Raw genomic sequence first — 21660 nt, forward strand, 5'->3', positions numbered from 1 at the left:
GACTTGGAAAGATGGGTGTGTAAAAATCCAACCTGGTGATTTCAGTTGTCAGGTGATTTAGGATCAGCCCTCTCAATAAGAACAGCTCCCAAGAAAAGCCTTAACAGAAATGTTCCGGCAGGGAGGGAGGAGCCCTGATTCTCCCTGCTTCCATAGGCTGGATCCAACCAATAGGCAGGTAGGCGGATAGGCGGGTTGTCCCCGGAAGCAGTTCACAACTCCTTACACAAGGCCTCAGATGCCAGAGGGGCAGCAAGCTGCACCATTCTCTGTTGAATGTCATTTGAAAGCAGCAAGTGAGCAAGCCAAAGGAACAGAAACAAGCTTCTTTCTGCTAGTCCTCCTTGAGTGGACTCCCCCGTACACGAGGCTGTGTTTTCTCAAATGCACCAAAGACTGCTTGTTTTCACCATCAAAGCCAAATTCCAGTTGCATCTTCAGTTGAGTGCAGAACAGATCAGTGACCACTGTCCTGAGGATGTGGGCTGAGAATTGCCTGGTGTGGCTGCTTCCTTGGTCAAAAGCTTCAGACTTTCCTGCTGGCTTTGGAGCCAGCCTGTGATCTACACTGGATTAAATCATTTCTAAGAGTTCTCATTGATTGTCGTAAGACACTTCAAATGATGTTATTCTTAGAATGAAATACTCTTGCTGCCCCTGCCATTCTACTGTGAATCATGATGCTGTATGAAGATAGTCTTAAATCATTAAAGGACTATAGGGCACTTCACCTCATACCCATATTTTAACGTGCAGAGTACAGAAGAGGGAGCTGTGAGACCCTGGGGTCTTCTAACCTATCTACTCTTAATTTCTTCATCTCAAAGCACAAGAGTGAATCAGCTCACACGAGCACACTCATCACCCTGTTACAAGCATTCATTTCTTTACACACAGCCCCAGCAGACAGACAAGTCTGCCAGACCATTATGGAAACCTTGTAGATTCAGAGACCCAGGCCCCTTCTGTCTTGTTGCTCAGCCATATCCAACCATACAACTTTCAAACTCGGTTTCAAAATGCTGCTTCTGTGCCTGCCATCAGGTCCACATACCAGCCAACAGGATAGAGAAATGCCAGGGGAGATGAGGGCACTCCTTCAAAGGCCTGACCATTCTCTGGCCCGTGTACACTGGGAGCCCCTCCTTCGTCTAATAATTCCTCCTTCGCTGGAATTATTGGCTGGTAAGTACAGAGGCCCGCATCATGTCCAGCAGAGCGCCTTCCACAGCACCCCTCCTCCCATCATGCAGCTCTTGCGTTCTCTCTGCTGCCACCTAAGCTGTTGCCTCAGCATTTGGTCTGTGTTGGTTGCCGTCTTCTGCACAAAGGGTCTTCTCTGACCAACATGGCACAGCCGTGCTGAGTTGAAGGTCAAAGTAGATCCCCCCCCCCCGACCCTAGCATGCCCCTTTGGTGATGTGGAGAGCTGAGGCAAGCAGGAACTCATGGTGCTTGCAGCATCCACATCCTCTGTGGCTCTGGTATGTGTGCTGCATGTGGGTTTTGCTTCTGCTTCTCCAAGAGTTCTGTAGTTCTAGGCCTGATAAATCTTGTTCATTTGACTTAAATCTGTGCATGGGCTTAAGGCCCAGCCTCATTTTTTGCACGCAGATGTCCAGCTTTTTTAGGACCAGTGTTCAGTGAAACTATGCATCCTTATTGCATTGTCTTGGCACCTTTGCCAAAAGTTATTCAACTGAGTATGTAAGAGCTTATTTCTGGGCCTTCCGTTTCATTCCCTTGTTCTCTATGTCTTTCTTCATAAAAATAGCATACTGTGCTGATCAGGTTTTTTTTTTAGAATAATTTATTAGTCTTTGTTATTTTGTGAAGTTTTCCCAATTTTTTTTCTACATATTAGATTATGTCGTCTCCAAACGGATCATTTTACATTATTGCTCTGGCTAGAACCAGAAGTTCTTTGCCAAATAGAAGTGGTAAAAGCAGACATTTTATTCTTTATCGTTTGTTCTGAATATTAGAAAAGAGTTATTAGCTTTTGGCTGTTGAGTCTAATGTTTGCTGTGTGGTTTATATTTAGCTTTGTCATGTTTTATATTCTTTTCATAAGCTGACCCCTAAGTCATGAGTAAGTGTTGTATTTTGCCAAGTCCTCTTTGCATCAACTAAGATGGTAATATGAGGCTTGGTCCTTCATTCTGTTAGTATGTGGTGTCATGACTGACATTCTCTCACTCATCATCCATACGTGGCTGAACCATCCTTGTATTCCAGGAGCAAACCCAACTTGGTTATAGTTTATAATACCTTTTTTACCCTAGTGATACTAAATTAAGTTGCTAATATTTTGTTAATAATTTCCTATCGGTGTTCTTCCGTACCCTGGGAATTAAATAAATTAGAAAAAAAAGAAAAAGAAAAAAAATTTCTATCAGTGTCAGCAAAAGATATTTGTCTGTAGTTGACTTTTGTGTAGTCTCTGGCTTTGGAATTATGATTATCGTAGTCTTATAGAGTGGGTTAGGACGTGCTCCTTTTTTTAATTTTCGGAAAAGTTTGATAGAGACCACGTTCGTTCTTTAAAGTGTTTGATTGAATTCCCCAGTGAAGCCTCGGGCCCATGACATTTCACACTACATGTTTTACCAGTTCAATTACAGTGAACGGATCCTGGACATCTCCGTGTATAGTGTTGAAGTCCCTGGGGATGCCCGCCACTCACATTCTCAGTCTTCTCCTTCCCGGGTCATGGCACTTCTTTGCCCCTGCGACCATATACTTATTTTACCTAGAATGACAGTGAAGGTGACATGTGTCACATCCAAGGGAACCCCTTGAACCAATGCAAAGTTCTACAGAGTCCTTCCTGCTTAGTGTCATGATCAGTAAGAGTCTGGATTGTTGGTCTCTTAGTCTGTGTCTCTGAATGAGGCCATGACTTGGAGCAGTATCCCCAATGGTGATAGACATGAAAACTGAGTTGTCATTTGAAACTGTTGAGCTTAGGAATGTGTTACCACAGTATAAGCCCCTCTGAGAGAAACAAATACCCCACCCCCTGAATGATAAGCAGTAGGGACTGAAGTAGTCCCTGCAGTCTTTATAAAATGAACTAATTAAGTAAAATGTCCGTCATGGTTAGTAAGTGCCAGCTTGTGAGTCCTTCTGTTCCTTCTAACCACTTTTGTCCAAGTGCTAGGCAGTGGTGCTCTCATTACTTTCTCAGTTTACTTGCTGTCTTTTCCTAGTAGTTACTCATAAATACTGTTGCTAGTTTTTAAGTGAGTGTGTATCCCTGAACATCTTATGTTCTGGGCAACTTATAGATGTATCAAGATTCTAAAAGAAATTGACAGACATAGCATATTCTTGAATGTGCCTGTTGTTGCTATTTGGGGATTGTGCAGTTTCTAAATTAATTTTGAGAAAAATTCAGTGTGCTAGAACGTTCCATATGCAGTCATATGATGAGAGATTTTCTGTCCTGTAAACTGTAAATGGTCACATTGGAAATGCCATCATAACAGCTTTCCGCTCCAAGTGTTTATTACGTCTGACAATTTAAAACTATTATTGATGCATATTGCTGCATTTTAAAATAACTTGTTTGAAGATAAATCCATCTATCCGAAAGCCAGTTGTAAGAATAAATAATAACATTACTTGTGCACTTTGTGTGAGTTACATATGGTAAGTGAGGCACATTAATTGACTCATAAAATCTTCATGACAATCATCTTACACGTAAGCAAACTGAGGAACAGAAAAACCGAGAACTCTGCTAAGGCAAGTATCAATGGAGAATGGAAGACGTGGGATTTGAAACCGTGTTGTGTGCCTCTGTCTGTGTGCAACTTGAGTGGGAACCCGAAAATGCTGTGTCCCTGATGCTTATGCCTGAGTGGACACTGGCAGCGCAGATAGAATATAAACTGTAGGTCTTTCCTGCCACAATTAGCATATGATTTTTTTTAACTCAGGAAATACAAGTGTTGGTTTATCTGTTTGTTTGAAGTGAGTATCATAAGTAGTTTCTGCTTCAAGCTTCATGCTTGTGACAGAGCTTTCTGTAACGGTCAAAAGAACCACAGTGCACCATTCAGTCTCTGCTTGCCTGTGCAGTCCTCTTTTTTTCCTCCTAACAAAAAATCATGACCTCATCTCCTCCTTACGTCCCAGGCTAGGACTGTTGACAAGTGCCTGTCTGGATGTCTTTAGGTAATAGAAAAGGGTGCAAATCTTTGCTCAGTCCCTGCAGAATGTCTGACCATGACATATTTACCTGCAGATTTCATTGTGGTCCTTTGACAGTGTCAGGAGCCTGCAGTGTTTACAGTGACCCTACACAAGTACTTTAACAGCCGTGCCCTGGCTTTCTTCATCATGTCAGGCAGAGTAGAACTGGGAGGGCATGTGGGAAGCCCGTCCTGGCTTGCTCTTTGGGAAAGGTGTGCCTAGGAGTGGAACCCAGGGGTGCTGAGGACTGTTGTACAGAGGTGCTCGGGAAGAACCCTCTGAACCTCAGCAGGATGTTGACAACATTTACGTGGCTTCAAGTGGAGGTGCTAAATCACCCTGGCCAGCTAGCCATTTACGCTTTCATAACGATGGGGATTCCTGACTTTTCTGAAGTCGAATGTTGTGGGGAAGGAGGAACGTGATTAATTACCCAGACTATACTCATGTTTTTATTCTCCTATGCAGACATATACTTCTGCAGGGACTGAAAAACTCACAAAGCTCACCCTACACAGGGTGCAATCATGTTTAGCCTGTCAGCACAATGTTGCCACAACTTGTCAGGAGGCTCACCACCTTTGCCACTTGCGGCTGCCTAACTGGGCAGAGACCCCAGCCATCCTGGTGCACCTCTGGTGGGTGCGGAGATACCGAGGACACAGGACCAGGGAATTCACAGAATCAGACCAAGAACAAACACTGTGCACCTGCCCCGGGCTGAGCATCTTCCATGTCTCTGCTCATTTGCTACAGATAAACATGTATGAAGAAGGCGTTTTCAGTCTCCCTACTTCTCAGGGAAGGAAAGCTTAAGTTCTTAGGTAACTTGCCCAGCATCACATAGGCAGGCAGCCTAGGAGGAGGGGCTGTGATCACCTCATAGTCCACAGTAGTAGTCACTCAAGATAGTAAATTATAGGATGAATACTGACTGGAAGGAAGGATTGCATGTTGTAGCAAAATATATCATTGCTTTTTATTGTCTGAAGTTACAGGTGACACCCGTGACAGGCAAGTCAGGCTTCCGTTAGCCAGAGGACAAGACTCCTCACAGGAGAAGCCGTTAACACCCTCCTCTCCCTCCCCACCCGCCTCGCCTAGAGAATAACACAGTTCCCAAGTATAACAGGCAGTGCCTACTCACAGACAGACTAGTAGGAAAAGCCTGTGTGTGGTGCTGTGTGTATAGAACAAGCATCAACGACAAGACAGAGGTCATGACCTTTGTGTCTGCCTCAGGACTCAAGAGCACATTGTGTGAAAGAGTGAAGTTCACATTCACGGACACAAAGCTCACAAAGACATCCTGCCTCCTAAGAATATAGGATCCTTTGGGGCAAAGATCCCATGGCTTCATCCAGAGCCATCTTTGGCCTTGAGGTGGGTGGGGGAACTTACATAGGGGATGAATGCCAGTGAAACGCCCTCCTATCCAAGCCTGGGAGAGCATAGGTGCCAAGGCTCACAGACCAGTGCGGCCTGGGAACATGGCAGGCCTACTTGAATTAGAGAGTTACTTCTTTGTCCTGTTCTAAGTGAAGAACCAGCAAGTCAGTTCAGTAGCCATTCGAGGTCTTCTTGCTTGCTTATTTGAGAGACTAAAGTGACTATATCATACCGTACAACCAACTGGTTTTGAATGCTGGATGTTTAGAAAATGCTTTTTACAACTAAAACTTCCCTGACGTAGTGTGCCTAGTGCATCATTGTAAGAGCTATGCTTGTTTTCACACCAAAAAAGAAGAAAAAAAAAAAGGTCTTGACTACTTCCGGCAGTAGTAATACACGTGATGGATAATTTAGTGAACTGTCCTTGAGAGAAATGTTTTAAAGCACTAAACGTCTGTTTGTTGTCATTGGTGTGGTTCGGGGGTAGGTGGGGCCTGGGGGGCTTCCCGTGACTTCAGATGGACATCTGAAATCTAGTGGGCATCGCCATACTTTTGCTTTTGAAATATCACTGGCTTCTAATATTTTCATGGCTTTTCGTGAACGGTAAAGTGTTTTCTTCCCAACAACAACTGTTTATTCTCACCAAGAACTGTTGGGTTCGTATTTGGTTCACGTAAGTTCTGCAGCGCTATAAAATGCGGCATTATGAAAATGAGACATTGACTTCTTTCTGGACCCTGGTCCCTCTCTTTGTTTTCCTCATGAAACTTCTTGCCTCTCGCCGTGCAGGCTCAGAGGAAATCAGTGTTTGGATTTAGATCACTTCTGATATTCATAACATGACATTCGCCCGTGAGCCTCACATGATCACTGTGAGTTTAGATCTGTGTAGTTTAGAGAGAGCATTCAGAAGAAGCTATGTCCACTTTCAGACTGAACTGCAGAGGTCATTCTTTTTCAGTTGTGTTGTGCAGATTTTAAGTGTCTTGGTAGTCTCGTGGAGGTTGAGACATGCTGCCTCCCAGTCTGTAGTAATAAATCGTGTGGCTCCTTATGAAGGGCCTTTTCTTCTGCATCCCTCATAATGTATTGGGTGTGTCCAAAGCTCTCTTGCAGTGAAAGGAACCGAATTTAATGCAACCAGATGGCTACTGTGTTCAACCCTAGTCATTGAACACAGTTCTCTAAGGACTCGAGGAAATCAGAGTTCTCCTTCTTTGTTGGTGTCGCATTCCTTGACAAAGTTTTAGCCAAATCTTTTCAAATTTTACCGAAAATATCTTTGGGGTGGGGAAGTTGAGACAAGGTTTAATCTACTCCAGGGTAGTAAAACTCCCTCTGTAGCCAAAGCTGGCCTTGAACTCCTGATCTTCCTGCCTCTACCTCCCAAGTACTGAGCTCACAGGCATGTGTCCCCATGTCTGGCTTCTGTGGATTCCTTTGATGTTGGTAACTCACCGTCAGGCCTTTATCATGTGTGGTATACTATCTATTACTGTGTTAGGAGTTGCCATGGAAGTTAGCATAAAACAAGCTCTTATTCCCTGTCAGAGTTTCTGAGTTCAGGATCAGGGCAGTTTAGGTGGAGGCTTAGGTTCAGGGTATTTCATGAGATTGTTTTTGGCCAACGTTTCTATTGTCTGAAGGTACAACTAGGGCTAGAGGTTTCATTTCTAAGTTCCTTCATGGCTGTATGGAGGCCTGCACACAGGTCTTCAACAGGCAGCCTATATGTTCTCACAGCCAAGCTGCTGGCCTCTGCCAGAGCATCGTGCCAGAGACAGCCTGCAAGCAGGAGAGCCCCTGAGAGGAAAGTCTCCACCTTTGACACTCTAATCTTGGAAGTGACATGCCCACAGTTCTGGTTTACACAGACCAGTCCTGTGGGAAGAGACTACCCAAAGGTGTGGTGGACCTTGGCGGTTACCTTCCTGGTGAGGTTGTCGTCAGCACAAACCCTGGGGAAGCGCCACCAAGTCACATGGCCGCAAGCCCATGAGATGCTGGCGCATTATCTTACAGACAGTGTTGGAAGCTGTTAAGATGATCTGTATATACAGATAGGAAAATATCTAAGTTATACGAGTAAGTAAATAATTATGAGAGGAAGTGATGTATCGCTGCCTGTATTTTACGTAAATTTAAAAATAGATGTGCATGCAGTCTGGCGTATATATTACTCTTTTTTTTTTAAGAATGGAAAGCTGTGACCAGCAATTGAATCTTCCGACTCCTCCTTTCCCTTCCTTTCTCTGGGGAAGAGTTTTCAGAACTTCTGGACTGAGACACCTCCCTCTGTATTGGTGACCATCCCCCTGCCCACTTTGGTCCTTCCCCACACAGATCTCTCGTGGTCTAGTCGAGGCCTGCAGGAAGCTATGCTCAGGCTGTAACTGTTTTTTCCACCAGCCTCAGCTTCTCTTCTGCAGCGTACCTGTCACTCCGTTTCCAGCCTGTGTGACAGGTAGAAGCTTTGCCTTTATATCCTCAGATAACCGGGCAGAAATTTTTGTCTGGACAAGTACCTCAAGTCCTGAGATGCCTAGTCTATCTGGCGTCTCCTGGGTCCTTGGAACTCAGTCTTTCTGAGCTCCCTCCCTCAAAGCCCCTTCAGCTCCAAGCTGACCTGGAGGCACACACAGCCAGCCTGACTCTGCTGTTTTCTAGAAGCAGCATTTTTTCCTTCCAGCCCTAGAGGAAAATGTTTCAGTGAAAATCCTCCTTCCGATTATGAATGGATGAATCCATCTATCAGCCTGCCAAGTTCCCCTCACTCTCTGTGGGATCCTTACTTACTCAGTGACATGTATGTAAATCTTCTAGGTACCTCCTTCATGCCTGAGGTTGAATATTTCTTTCAATATAATATCTTCATGGCTATCCTTTTCACTAGCACATCCCTTAAATTCACACTTTCTTTAGCAGTGGCAGAGGTAATGAACAGAAAGCCTAGTTCCTGCCATGGTGGCTCTTACTGACCAATAGGAAATCCTGATGCTACTCTGTTAAGCATAAATGATTGCACACTCCCTTAAGTGCTGGGAATGAAAAGGCCTGTTGTACATGCATGGGTAGACCTGCAGGGTCAAAGAAAGATTATGTATTGCCTTTGTACAAATTAGGGGGGAAAATTCTCCTCTGTGTGGACAGATTAAAAAGTAGCCTCCAGGCATATGCAGACTTGCTGGCAGGGTCTGGCAGGTTTCTTTTTTCCAGTTGGAAACCGCCTCCTCACCCCACCCCACCCCCCCCATACTTTAATGACAGTTTGCCCAGTTGACATCCCAGGGTCTGGCCACGGGCCGACCTGGAGGATCAGTGTAGGGCTGAAAGAAGACCTCAGGGTGAATTGCTAACAACTAGAGGGGGTAGTGAGAGGGGCCATCTACAGCCTTTTTTGCAGGGGAACCCACATTAAGAGCCAACAGAGTTGGGCCGGAGAGACAGATCCTGTGGAAGAGTACTTGCTAGTAGGCATGAGGACCAGGGGAGGGACCCCTAGCACCTACGTGAAAAGCCAGGTGCAGCAGCCTGTCTACAATCCCAGTCCTGGGGAGGTGGAAACAGCCTGTCCCTGTAGCTTGCCAGCCACCCAGCCTAGCCCACTTCATTATCTCCACTTTCAGTGAGAGGCCATGTTATCAAGAGATAATGTGGGGAGTGACTTGGAGACTCAGTATTGACCTCTGGCCTATTCACACTGCATGTTTACACAAGCATGTACACACACACACACACACACACACACACACACACACACACGTCTCCAAAGGAGGAGAGACCTTGGGCTCTCCCAGGGACTAAGAATAGAGAGAAGTAAACATGGACAAGATCTGGTCAGGATCTTCTGGGACAAGGCTGCTGCAGAGTGTCACTGGCTGTGGTCTTCGTGGCCAAACTAAGGTATAGCTTTGAAATGGTGTCTTTCTCTTGTCCATGGGGAGGCCTGACCCATGTGGCTTTCTCTTTGTCTTTAACTGCAATCATTCTTTACTTATTTGAATTTACATCTATGAGACTGCCTCACTGAGGCAGTTAAACATATAAAAATATCTCTCTGCACAAAGGACATATGTTAGGTTCTTCGGGTAGCTGATGGGAATGTGGTTCCTGGGAAGCACAAAGATGAAATCTAGGAAATCATAAAGAAGCTCTTTAATTCCCTACCGTGGGGTCAGTGCACACATGACGAGAGAGGAGGGAGAGAGAGACAGAACAAGCCTGTCTGAAGTGTTACCTCCCATACACAGTTGAAAGAATGAAACCAAATGTGGTTTTCTATTTTTCTGTCAGCTTTCCAGATATTTAAATTTTAGCTAATATCTTAAGTTAATTTTCAACATTGAATAGATTAAATGCGAACAATGGAAATGAGTATACTACCCTCTAGGATGACAGTGTGGGAAAATAACAGATAAGAATCCAAGTAATGTTTGCTTGACATTCATAGCAGTCTGAAGTGTTGACCTAGGACACCAGCAATGTGACACTCCAAAGTGCACAGTGGCGTGATTGGAAACAGACACCTGCCTCCGCCACCTCAGCAGCAGCCACTCTGATGTCACGTGCTCTTTCTCATAGTGAAGGTTGCTGCAACCTGGGGAAGGCCTGTCTTCGGCTGTGCCTTGCATCTGGGTCTGTCTCTCAAGCTGATGGTTCCTGGTGGTACCTCCTGTGGCATGGTCTGAGGGAGAGCAGGCTGGCTGGTACCAGGTAGGAATCAGACCAGTAAATAAGGTGTCTGTAGGACCTGTGGTAATTCACACCTAAATCTTGTTATGCAGTCTCACTCTCTCTCTCTCTACCCCCTCTCTCATCTCTCTTTCTCTCTCCACCTGCCTCCATCCCTCTCTCCCTACCTCAAGAGTAGGCAGATTAAGTTGGTCCTAATAGAGGATATGAACTATGCCAGACCTAAGGACACACATCTTTAATCCCAGCACTTGGAAGGCAGAGGAAAGCAGATCTCTATTGGTTCAAGGCCAGCCAGCCTAGTCTATAAAATGAGACCCTGTCTCAAAAGAAGGGGAAGTAAACAATTAACTTATAAGTGATTCAGATAAGTGTTTAGTGGAAAGTTTTCTTTAATTATTCATTTGATCCACACTACTCATAGACTCATTAAACTGTGTATGCTAAGTCCTTCGCATGTATCTACACTGGATGGGTTCACAGACACTGCTCAGGAAGTCTGTGAACTTCAATACCGAAATGCATTGCACTCAAAACATCACACCTTGATTTCTACTAACTTCTAGCACAATTTAGACTTCGATTTTGACCAATTTTCAGAACACCTCTCTTCTAGTACTTTTTTATAGGCTCCATGACATATAGGTGCCACATTATATCTGTTCATCCATTGATGGAAACTGTTGACACTGTTACGTGGCTGTTGTGAATGTGCACAATGACAGGGCTATGCAGGTATCCCTTTGACAAACTGATATCAAATCAAGGGTTTTGGGATGGTACCGTAATTCTGTTTACATACGTACATACTTACTCGTTTTAAGTTCTTGAGGTCAGAGGACAACTTTCAAGACGTCATTCTCTCCTTCCACTAAATGGGTCCCAGGGTCATAACTCAGGTCACAAGTCTTGAGAGCAAGGACCTTCACTCCCTGAGCCATTTCACTGTCTGATATAGCAATTCCAGTTTTTGTTTCCTAAGGGACTTCTTGAAGATTTTCACAGTAGCTGTGCTCACTCACTGAGGGATTTGTCGTCATTGTTTGCTTGCTCGATAGCTTTTGTGGCATATGAAAATTTACGTGTAGGTAAGAAAGGGACTACCAGCCACATGGTTCTGAAATGCACCTAGCTGGTATTTTTCCCCTGAGCTATTACTTGTCATTTTAATGGAAACCATCACTGAGGTACCAAAATGATTGATTTCTGCATTTACTTTTAAGTCCGTAAATGGTGCTAATTTTGATAAATGTAAAAATCCTTTCTGTTTCACCAGAGTACCTAATCGTCTGCAAAAGTTAGCTGCAGAATTATGAATAAAGGACAAAAAGTAATAGCTGGTTAAGGGCATTAAGGTGGATTCCTTCCAGGGCACTATAAGTACCGAATAGTCCATTCTGAGAACAATGGCAAAACACAGTGCTAGACAGGACCGCAAGGCTTCTGCTTTTAAAATATTTTGAAAGGAGATCAAATTATTTTACTTTAATTTCGTAGGCCACCCAGTTTTCTTTACCAGTTTTTTTTTCTTTTTTTTTTTTAAGGCAAATTGTAATGCCACGTAGAACTTACTTATCAAATTTCTCTTACTGCCTTACTTACTTAGCCAGTCAGGGCTGATCGGCAGGTGTTCAAGCAGTCAGTCTGGCCTTCGGGAGTTTACTTCCTACAGCTTTGGTAGGACAGAGTCGCTGGGTGGGTATGAAGCATAGCTAGTGGATGGTAGAAGAAAGGCATCATTTAATAACAAGTTTTACAGAAGAGCAGTAAAGGGGAAGATGCTATCAAAAGCCCTGAAATAATACAACAAAGTAACAATGATTAGAACAAACATGGATCAAGTGGAACCAAGCAGAGAGCCCTGAGACACACACACACAAGTGTTTGAGCATTGGAATGTTGCAAACCAGCTAGGGGAAATATGGATTGATTAGTCACAAACCACATACCAGTGAATACAGATGAAATTACAAAATTGTCATTTTTAAGCATGTGGTTAAAAATCTACAAGAAAACAGTTAATGAGTATTTAACCCATAGTGGAATGAGGTAGTAGTTTGAATAAAAAGCAGAAGAAGCCACAAGAGAAATAATCACTATCCTTCGTCCTTAGTAAAGCGAGTCCTGAGTATGAGGAACAAAACCAACTCAAATTGCCAAAGATAAAGCAAGATGTCACCTAGCCAGACTTCAGAATACCCCAAGTCAGGGGCAGGGCTGGGACAGACCTTCCTAGGGTCCATAGAGAAGTGGTTCTAGGTACTGGAAGGAGCTGAGCCCTGAATCTGTGGCTGCCTCCCTGCTGGGCTCACCATTATTGAAGCTCAGTTGCATAACTCTTCTGCTTCTGGCTAGCTGCTCTCCCTGTTGCAGTCTGCTGCTTGGTGGGAGGGTGAGCCCACTGCCTCTTCTGGGCAGGAGTGCGTTGGACAAAAAGGGGCTCTGGGCAAGGCAAGAGTGATTCATGCCTGGTGTGTGTGAATTTGAAATGTCATGGATTGGATAAGACACAAACACTTAAAAGGCTGAGAAAATATTTGTGACAAGTGTTATGCAAAAATGATGCCTCTATCAAAGAAAATGGTCTTGACAGTCATGAAGTATCTAGCTCCGTGAGGCCTTGAAGTGGGCAAAGGAGATGATAGACCATTTCCAGAAAAAAAAAAAAAAAAGAAAAGAAAAAAAGATGTGAGAAAGGAGAAGAGAAAGTTGATACAGATTTAGTAAAACAAAGTCATGTCTTTGCTTAGGATGTTGGCAGCACTTTTGTGAGGATTTTTGTTTGTTTGTTTTTAAAATCATACTGTTAATTTTGGCCAAGAGTGAGTCAGATCCTCATATTCTGCTGTTCAAAATATAAATAAGTACAAGCTTTCTGGATAAAGATTTTTCAAGGCGAGGAGATGATCCTGTTCAGTTGGCCAGCAGTTCTAAGCAGGAAGCCAAAGAGACATAGCCATGGACATTGATTGCACCATTTGTGGGGTGGGGGGTCGATAGTGGCAAAAACTGGGAGCCGTCAGCTTTATTTCAGTCTCCAATGAGTGGGCTCTCCAGGTATTGAAATGGCATATGCCACTAAGAGTCATTTATTCAGAGATGTCTAGTCTCACCATTCCAACCTTGTAGGTGTGTAGGAGGCAGAGAGGCAAAACTTTCGCAGGGAATAGTCTAAAATTTAACAGCACTTAGTGAATGTAATAATAGATGGCTTCATGACTACGGTGAAAACATTACTTTGGTTATCAAAAGAGCATCAGTAGCAACATTTCTGCTGTGTGTACCAAAGATAAAAGACTCTCACACTCTCAGGGGTCCCTCAGCCCCTCCCCCACCGTGCTCTCTCCTTCTGTGGCAGTGTCACGAGGCTTCCTTTATCCAAGTAGCCATTGGTGCCAAGCAGAGGCTGCTCATGTCCACACCAAGGCAGCCAGCCCCTCAGGGGCCATGGCCAGGGAGGGGAGCGTCTACATGCCACTGCTTGTGACTTTGGTGAGAAGAATGCTCACCAAAGCCTGTTCTTCTGTAGAACTTTGGTGTGATGTGGGAATGACTCATCACACTTAGGGCCTGAAGGACAGTTCCTGAAATGAAAGCTGTGTCTGCAGAGGCTGATTAAAACTTCAGTGAAGATGGGGAGATTGGAATGTTAAGAATTTGGCTGCTAATTATAGTTCACCTTGGACCATCTCTGGCCCCCCTCAAGAGCCATTCTTTGCCTAAATCTGTGTCAGACTTGGCACCGTGATAAAGAGATAAAAACTTTTGGAATGTATTAACTTAACACAACCCCATTTTCCACCAACCGCAGGGCTCAGAATGCTACCAGATAGCATCTGAGGCCTATAACTGTGCGTCTGCTGACCAAGCCACCCCTCAGGCTCCCGCCAGTGTTATATTTTATTTTGTTTACTTTTCTGAGACATGGTCCCTCTGTGTAGCCCTGGCTGTCCTGGAACTTGCTATGTAGACCACCTTGGCCTTGAACTAAAAGATTCTCCGGCCTCTGCCTCCCAAGGATTGGGATTAAAGGCGTGTGTCACCACACTCACCGTATTTTAGAAATGATTTGGAAATTCATGGCTTTCTTTGTTCTGTTACCATAACAACTTCCATGTTAGAGCGGTGGAACCTGGAGTAACCTAAGTCCTGGTTTCCAGGCCATGGTCACTCAGATTTGCCTCCAGAATAAACTGTCTTTTCCTCTTTGAATTGAGAGCTGAATTTTGGCATTGGCAGGCCAGTGTGCACACACATGTCCACAAACATGTTAGCTGTTAGCTAACACCTCTTAGCTCCCTAGTCAGCCCTCCCATGTCCTAAGTTGTTCTTTTTAGGAAAACCTCACTTTCTGGTTTTACCCTCAATTCAGAGGGTGACGTTAAGAAAAGAGGTGATGCGAGTTGTTGGTGGAGGCTTGACCAAGTCAGAATCAAAGTACGGAAGGCCTGCCTCCCACATAGAGGCATTCTCCTGACTCAGCTAAATGCACCTCTAGCAGGGAAGATAATTTGCGTCTTGCAGCTGAGCAGATGGAACCTCATGCAGGCCAATGCTGTGTGGAGCGGCCCACTGGCCCTCCGTGCTGGCTGGACACGGTGGGCCGCTGGGGTGAACTCACAGTGGACCCAGGGAGGAGGACTGCTAAGAACAGGTAAAGCTTTGCTGTTTCCCTTTGGCTTTGTTCCCACCTGTACTCTACCTCAGAAAGAAATGTTCCCCTAATCAGGAATGGCCTCTTCTCTTTCTTAGTGTTCCTGTGTTCCTGCCCTCCCCACCCCAAGAACACACAGACACAGACACACACACACACACACACACACACACACACACACACACAGCGAGCGCGCGCTAAAAGCTAGCTGAAGCTGTGCTCAGTAGTGGCCCAAATGGAGGCTCCCACTTCAGAAAAGCCCCTGCCAGGCTTGCTCACTGACTGCATGCTCCTATTATGTTAACAGCATATCCAGCGACTCTCTCCCGCCTCAGAGCTCAGGAGAGCCCAGAGCCTCTGTGGCAAAGAGTCTTTAACTCCAGAAGGCCAGTGTTCCCTGGGCAGGAGAAGTTCCAGGGACAGCCCTTTCTTTGTTTGTAAACACAGCAGGAAGGAAGGCTTCTGGTTCAGGGTAGGGCTTCTGTAATGGCAGCTCATTGTTTCTTCGGGTTTGTGTGGTCATGTAATGATGTCAGCCAGAGACTCTTAAAACCACTGTGTTTTATTTTGGAATGGTTCAAGGTGTTGAAGAAAAATACACAAGGTGAAAACGGACTTGGATTTACAGATAGTGGAAAGGTGATACCTGCAGAGTGTCTGGGACCCGTGCCACCAGGCCAGGGGAAAAACATACGCCACACTCGCTTCTTAAATGCCCGAGCCTTATTGTCACAGAAGGTTGTTATAATTTTAGAAGGGAAAAGATGAATGGAAGCCTGTCTTGGCTTAAAGAATCTATTTCTATTTTTTGTCCAACTGAATCACTCTGTGATAAAACCAGCCCTGGGCATCACAAGGCTTACTAACCTTTATGTCATTTTCCCTCCTACTCCCTTCCTGAAATGGCTTCCCCACCCCACCCCCCTTTTCAGTTTTTATCTTGCTCTAAACAATATGTAGCTTCTCCACACTGGCAAGCATTACAAGGACTTAGGAATTATCTCTGATTTTGTTTGCCTGTGTCTCAGCTGCCCTCCCCTCCCCTGCTCTCCCTCAAATTGATAGCCTCCTGACTCATGAATATCAATGAGGGAGCCATGAATTAATCATTATTGCTCTTAAAGTGTTGGGTTGGTCTGAGAAACCCAATTTGAACCATTCCCTTCGTGATTTAATTTCTGCTTTAAGAGCATTTAGGGTATTTTGGTGCTTTTTGAGTATGTCTTAATTTTTAACTAATTTTGCTTTAACCTGACATAGCTTGGCGGTGCTACCACAGGCTAGCTAGTGGAGCCTTGCCTTCCAGATGAGATGCCTGATTGGGCACACCTGTTCTGATGTGGGGCCTCCAGGGAGCCTCACCAGATTGCAGTTGTCCTTAGACTTCCTTGAGATGAGCCCTTTGTTCAGCAGTGAATTCAGGCAGGCATGTGCACACAAAGCCTCGTGTGTACCCTGCTTTATCTGTTTGGCATTCCAAATGATAAGAGGAAAAGGGCAGCTGTTATGGTGTCCACGTCCAGCTTCCCGGGGCCAGGGTTACCCCCACCCTCAGCTCCCTTTTCTCCTTGCATTTCATTAATTCATTAGCAACCTTTAAAGGAAAAGTGGCCTTAGCTAGGCTTCGCACTCCCACCAGCTCCCTCTCCCTGCCTTCCTAATACTCGCCCCTGAGAAGACTTTACCAAGTGTGCTACGTGTAAAGTCGTCCGTGTGCATCAGTAAATAACCCCAATGGTTTCTGTGGCCCCCGTCTGTGAGAGTCACGACAGCTGATTTCCCTCATAAGGCATTCAGAACTTGGCTTTGGCAAATTGTGCATTTCTTTAGTTCCTGGGATTTTTTTTTTTAATAACCAACTTTTATAATAGAAATTCCAAAGCCAAAATAAACATAAAACATACAGTTATGAACAAAAATATTAAAAAAATCTTTAAGAATAAAGTAAGAGAGTGAAGTACAACTGTCTGTTCTCGGCACAGGGCCCGTTGACTGCCGATACATCCCACGTGAGAAGAGGGATCTCCTAGGTCGCCAGGCTCTCCACACAGCTGGCTGCACAGCTGGAGTCAAACGCTCAGTGTGAAGTTAGGCTCTGTTTCTTCCTCCTAGAGAGTTGGCAGTAACATATCATTGCTTCCTCAAAGAATCGTTGCAAGTGTTAAATCAGTTAGTACATGGCATACCAAATCCATTGGACTTTATGTGACAAGAGACAAGCAGTCAGTGACTGCTCTTAAGTTCTGCAGGCACAGGGGTGGGTGAGATTGCAAGAGGCTAGGGCTGAGTCGGGCCTACTCAGTGAGGATCTACAGCAAGCCACTACCTACACTGTGAGCCTGAAAGTGAGGTAGGGCACTTCACTCTTGTCTGAGTTTGAGTTCCCCTTTCTGTAAAATGTGGGGAAAGTGCTGCCCTCGGTAGGAACTCGCTGGGGAAGCCAGTCTGTAAAATGCCAGGTCATTTGGGCTAGCAAAACTTCATAGAAGATGCCTGATATCAAGCAGGTAGGCATGGGGCAATTGTGATTAGTCACATTTTGCTCTTGGTTCAGTAGAAAAGACAAGGCGGGGGGAATCTATATGCTTTGCTTTGGCATTTCTCATAGCACTGCTCTGAACACATGACATCCCTAGTGCGGTATTTTGGAAGGTATTTCAGATCTGGGATTTCTAGGAACCAAAGAAAGGACACTCTGAGCTTTTTATAAGCCTGAAGAGCCAACGTTTTACAATAACCTTCCAGAATAAAGAAGATGGTTTGTATAAACTCCAGTGATAGCAAACATCTCTGGGTCTGTTGAGCCAGGGGGTGGGGAGGGAGGGAGGGAGGGAGGGAGGGAGGGAGGGAAGGAAGGAAGGAAGGAAGGAAGGAAGGAAGGAAGGAAGGAAGGAAGGAAGGAAGGAAGGGGCGAGGGAGGGAAAGGAAAGGCTAAATCGTGGGGCTGAGGAGATGGCTCAGTTGGTAAAAGTGTTTGCCATGCAAGCATGAGATCCTGAGTTCAGATCCCTAGAGCCCATGTAAAGGCTGGACACACAGAGAGGAGACTGTACTCCCGTCGCTCCAATAGGGAGGTGGACACAGGAGACTCCTCAGACTTTTACAAGCCAGCTCACTGTGGAAAAAAGAGAGAATCTGTCTCAAATTAGGTAGAAAACCTAGACCGACCCCCCCCCCCAAAGTTGTCCTGTGGCTCACACACATGAGCCATGGCACACATGCATTAGCATTTATACCTATAAATGTACATGAACACATACAACACACAGAAGACAATTACTGATAATTATAATATAGAAGAAACTGCGGCACTGGGTTTGCTTAGCCCAAGGACTTCTGATAATCACCTCTGTCCACAGCTCAGAAACAGAGCCATGAGCAATGCCTCCGCCCCCATGAGCAATGCCCCACTCTCATAAGTAATGCCCCACCCCAGTTGCATGGCCTCAGAGTGGGTAGTGAAAGGAGGGACACCTGGTCTCTGGCCAGCTGTAACCTGGATGGCAAATCCTCCCAGTGGTGGCATGAAGGCAGCATTTGGCATTTCAGGATCAACTATGAAGATGTGGTCACAGACACAATCTGATCATCATACGACTTCTCCCTAGTCCTCACCCAGTTATTCCCTCCTAAATGTTCTAAGTAATTCCTAAAGTAAAAAGTTACTTTAGGCTCTAGAAAGTCTAACTTTGTCTGGCAAATAGCTATATTTTTTCAGAATTTCTTGAAATGTGACCCTTTGCGGGAGTGGAGGGAGTGGGAGATTCCCCCTGCGGTTTTCTTTTTCTTTCTTTTTTTATTCATCAGGGAGCAGCTTTCACTCACCAAAGCCCTTTCAAAGTCTCTCTCTCTCTCTTTGTATACCCATCAAAATAGAAGTTTTATTATTGCCAGCTGAAAAAGATCTATGTGTTGTGTGTGCTGGGGAAAACTATTTCCAAGAACAAATTAAAGGGTTCTTTCGAGACAAAGCAGTACAGGAAGTAACTCCCACAGTGTCCCGGAGCACAGGGAGAAAGCCACACTGTGCCTCTATGTTCCAAAGCTGTCAGACGGCAGCAGAGATTATCTTGGACTTCATGAATAGAAAGTAAAGGGGCTGAAGTTCCACTTAATCAGAGTGACGTGAGGAAGCTCTCCTGCCCACGTGTCTCTGTGAACGTGGATGGATCTGATTCTGTCTGGACAGGGTGTCAGTCACTGGGCTCCTTTTGTAGTTGTTCTAGCAGCTCCATAAAATATCAGAGATACAGGGAAAGACATTACTTCCACTGATGTATTTATAAAGCGATGACATGACTGCTTGGTGGCATAGTTAAGGGGAGGTTTTTATTGTAGATATGAGAGAAAATGACATCCAGAGGCATCTGGAAGAGTCCAGAGCAGAGAAAGAGAGAGTAGTAGATGGAATATGACCAGCAGACTGGACCTGGCCAGAAGAAAAGCAGGAGGGCGGGCAGAGGAGGGCTTAGAGAGATAGAGAGTAGAGCACAAGAGAATGGTAGGGGAAAGAGAGGAGGGAGACAGAGAAAGATAGAGAGAGAAAGCATACCCTAAATGGCAGGGTTATAAGTAGAGTGAGTAGCTGGGAGGTGGAGTGGGGAGCCCGTGAGCTAGAGAAGTTTAAGGAAGAGGAGGAGATGAGCATAGCATGGACTCTGAAATGTGTGACAGGTACCTGTGATACTGAGGGAGCCTGGAAGCCAGCGTGGGCTTTGGTATGTTCCTAGGCACCACAGATAGCCATTTGTCCCTTCTGACTTTTGGAATTTGGGGGAATGGAGTTTTTTTTTTTTGGACCTGATAATACCTTAGTATGCTGTGGTTTATCTACACAGAGCCTCCCAGTACACACAAATGACCCTTCCTCACTTAAATTTGAAGAGGTACTAAAAACTTGTAACTATGGAACCAATTATCTTTACTAGTTAAGAAAAAAACACTAGCCATGTGCTACTAAAGTTATTTCATATGGAACTTAGAGTTCTACAACAAATAATTTCTAACACCGCCAATGAAAGTTCAGTGACAGATATGGGTTTGAATTTGTGCTTAATTCCTAATTGTTTGGTCTTTGGAGTAGTCCCTCTTGTCATTCAGCCTCTGATGTATGCAGAGGCTGTATGTATGTTTTCCAGTTAAAAATGAGCCTGGGTAATTACATAATTTAGGGCAAAACCAGCTTTAGGGGTCTTGTAGGACCAGACTCAGCAATCTTCATAGCCACTTAGATAATATGAAACAGAGAGTGGGGATTGAATCTGTGCACTCAGGGAAAAGGAACAGATGAAGGGCACAGATGTGTCTGTGCTCATCTTCAGGCTACCGACATGAGCTTTAGGCTTCATCAGGAAGAATGCAGACAGGAGAGCAAGAGGTCTCCACAATTAAGCAGCACGTCATGATGTGCTCTGGTCCATCATTGTTTCTATTGTAGTCCTGTGATGTGGTCCAAAGAAGTCCTCATTGCTGAGAGGAAAATGTGGTTCTCAGGAGATAACCAGTCACATTCCTTACCAGCGACATCCTCTGGCAGGTAATTATCCTCATCTGCAAGAGAGGGCTCTCTTTCCGGGCTGTGTTGGTCCCTGGAGTCCGGGGCAACTGCAGATTTCATATAACTTGACATCGCTGGCATCATTTCAGAACCTACAACAGAACACTGTAAAAGCTGTTAGTAAACCCCCGGGTTACTGTGATCCTCATGTCTTCAGCCCTAAAAAAAGGATGCAGAAGGGTGGATGTGACCAGATACTTTTAGCCAGATTCTTCTCGAGTGATTATCAAGTGTACTTCCAAGTGCCCCCAGAGCACAGGGGACATGACAAATGAAGGCAGTGAGGCCAGCTTTGATCCTGCCTGCTTCACTTCCTTGGCAAAGCGGTTGTGAAGAGCGAGCTGGAAGCTCAGGATGTGCACCGTTTCCATCCTCCTCTCCATCATCCCATGTGTTTCCTGTGTCGTGACTTAGTAACAAGCATGTAGATCAGGACAAGATTTCCTGACTGCTAATACTTCGTTCAGTATTAGCTGCTAGGTAGACTTTGTTGATCTCTTATATTACACACTGTCTTACCTGCTGCACGACACAAGCCTTGACACCATCAGTTGACTGCCTCTGTGCAACTCAGTCAACTCTTTTCCTTGCATGCGAAGAGAAAAGACAGGACCATGACGGATGCTTCTGCACAAATAAGAAGTCACTGTAGATATAATGAATGAAGCTATTTTTAAATGTCCTCTGTAGCAAAACATTTTGTTAATTAACACTTACCAGACTGGAGCTAAGCATTTTTTAATTAAAAAACAAAACAAAAAAAAAAAATACTACAGGTTCACAATATTCTAGCACAGCGTGCAACTCAAAGAATGAACCAAACAAAAGCTCTAAAATTGTTCAGCAGTGCCCCCTAGCATATGTAATTTTAGGCCAGCAAACTAGGAAGGAAATCCTAGTTGTCATTTTCTCTTTAAAGCATGTGTTATTTTTACACGTCTACTTAAATGGCCAATTCTGGACATTATTCCCCAGTCTGCCTGTCGAAGATAGCTATCAGCAGGGGATTGCGTAATCTAGCAAAATTACTTCCTGTTAAAATATTTTCAGAATGATATTACTGCAACTCTGGGTATCCTGGATCCCTTGCTTCTGCTTTGGTGACTGGTTTAGGGAGATTCCTGCCCTGTCCTTCCCTCTGCCTTTCTTCCCCCCTTCCCCC

General features: G+C 44.8%; 1 protein-coding gene across 1 annotated transcript in view; it reads left to right on the forward strand.

Annotated features, from left to right (window-relative positions):
* The window catches only part of CUNH1orf21 (chromosome unknown C1orf21 homolog), a 196857-nt gene that overhangs the window by 131470 nt on the left and 43727 nt on the right, over positions 1 to 21660 (forward strand). The window lies entirely within an intron of this gene.

The sequence above is a fragment of the Psammomys obesus genome, unplaced genomic scaffold (assembly GCF_907164565.1).
Source record: "Psammomys obesus unplaced genomic scaffold, mPsaObe1.curated_primary_1811, whole genome shotgun sequence".
Classification (NCBI taxonomy): Eukaryota; Metazoa; Chordata; class Mammalia; order Rodentia; family Muridae; genus Psammomys; species Psammomys obesus.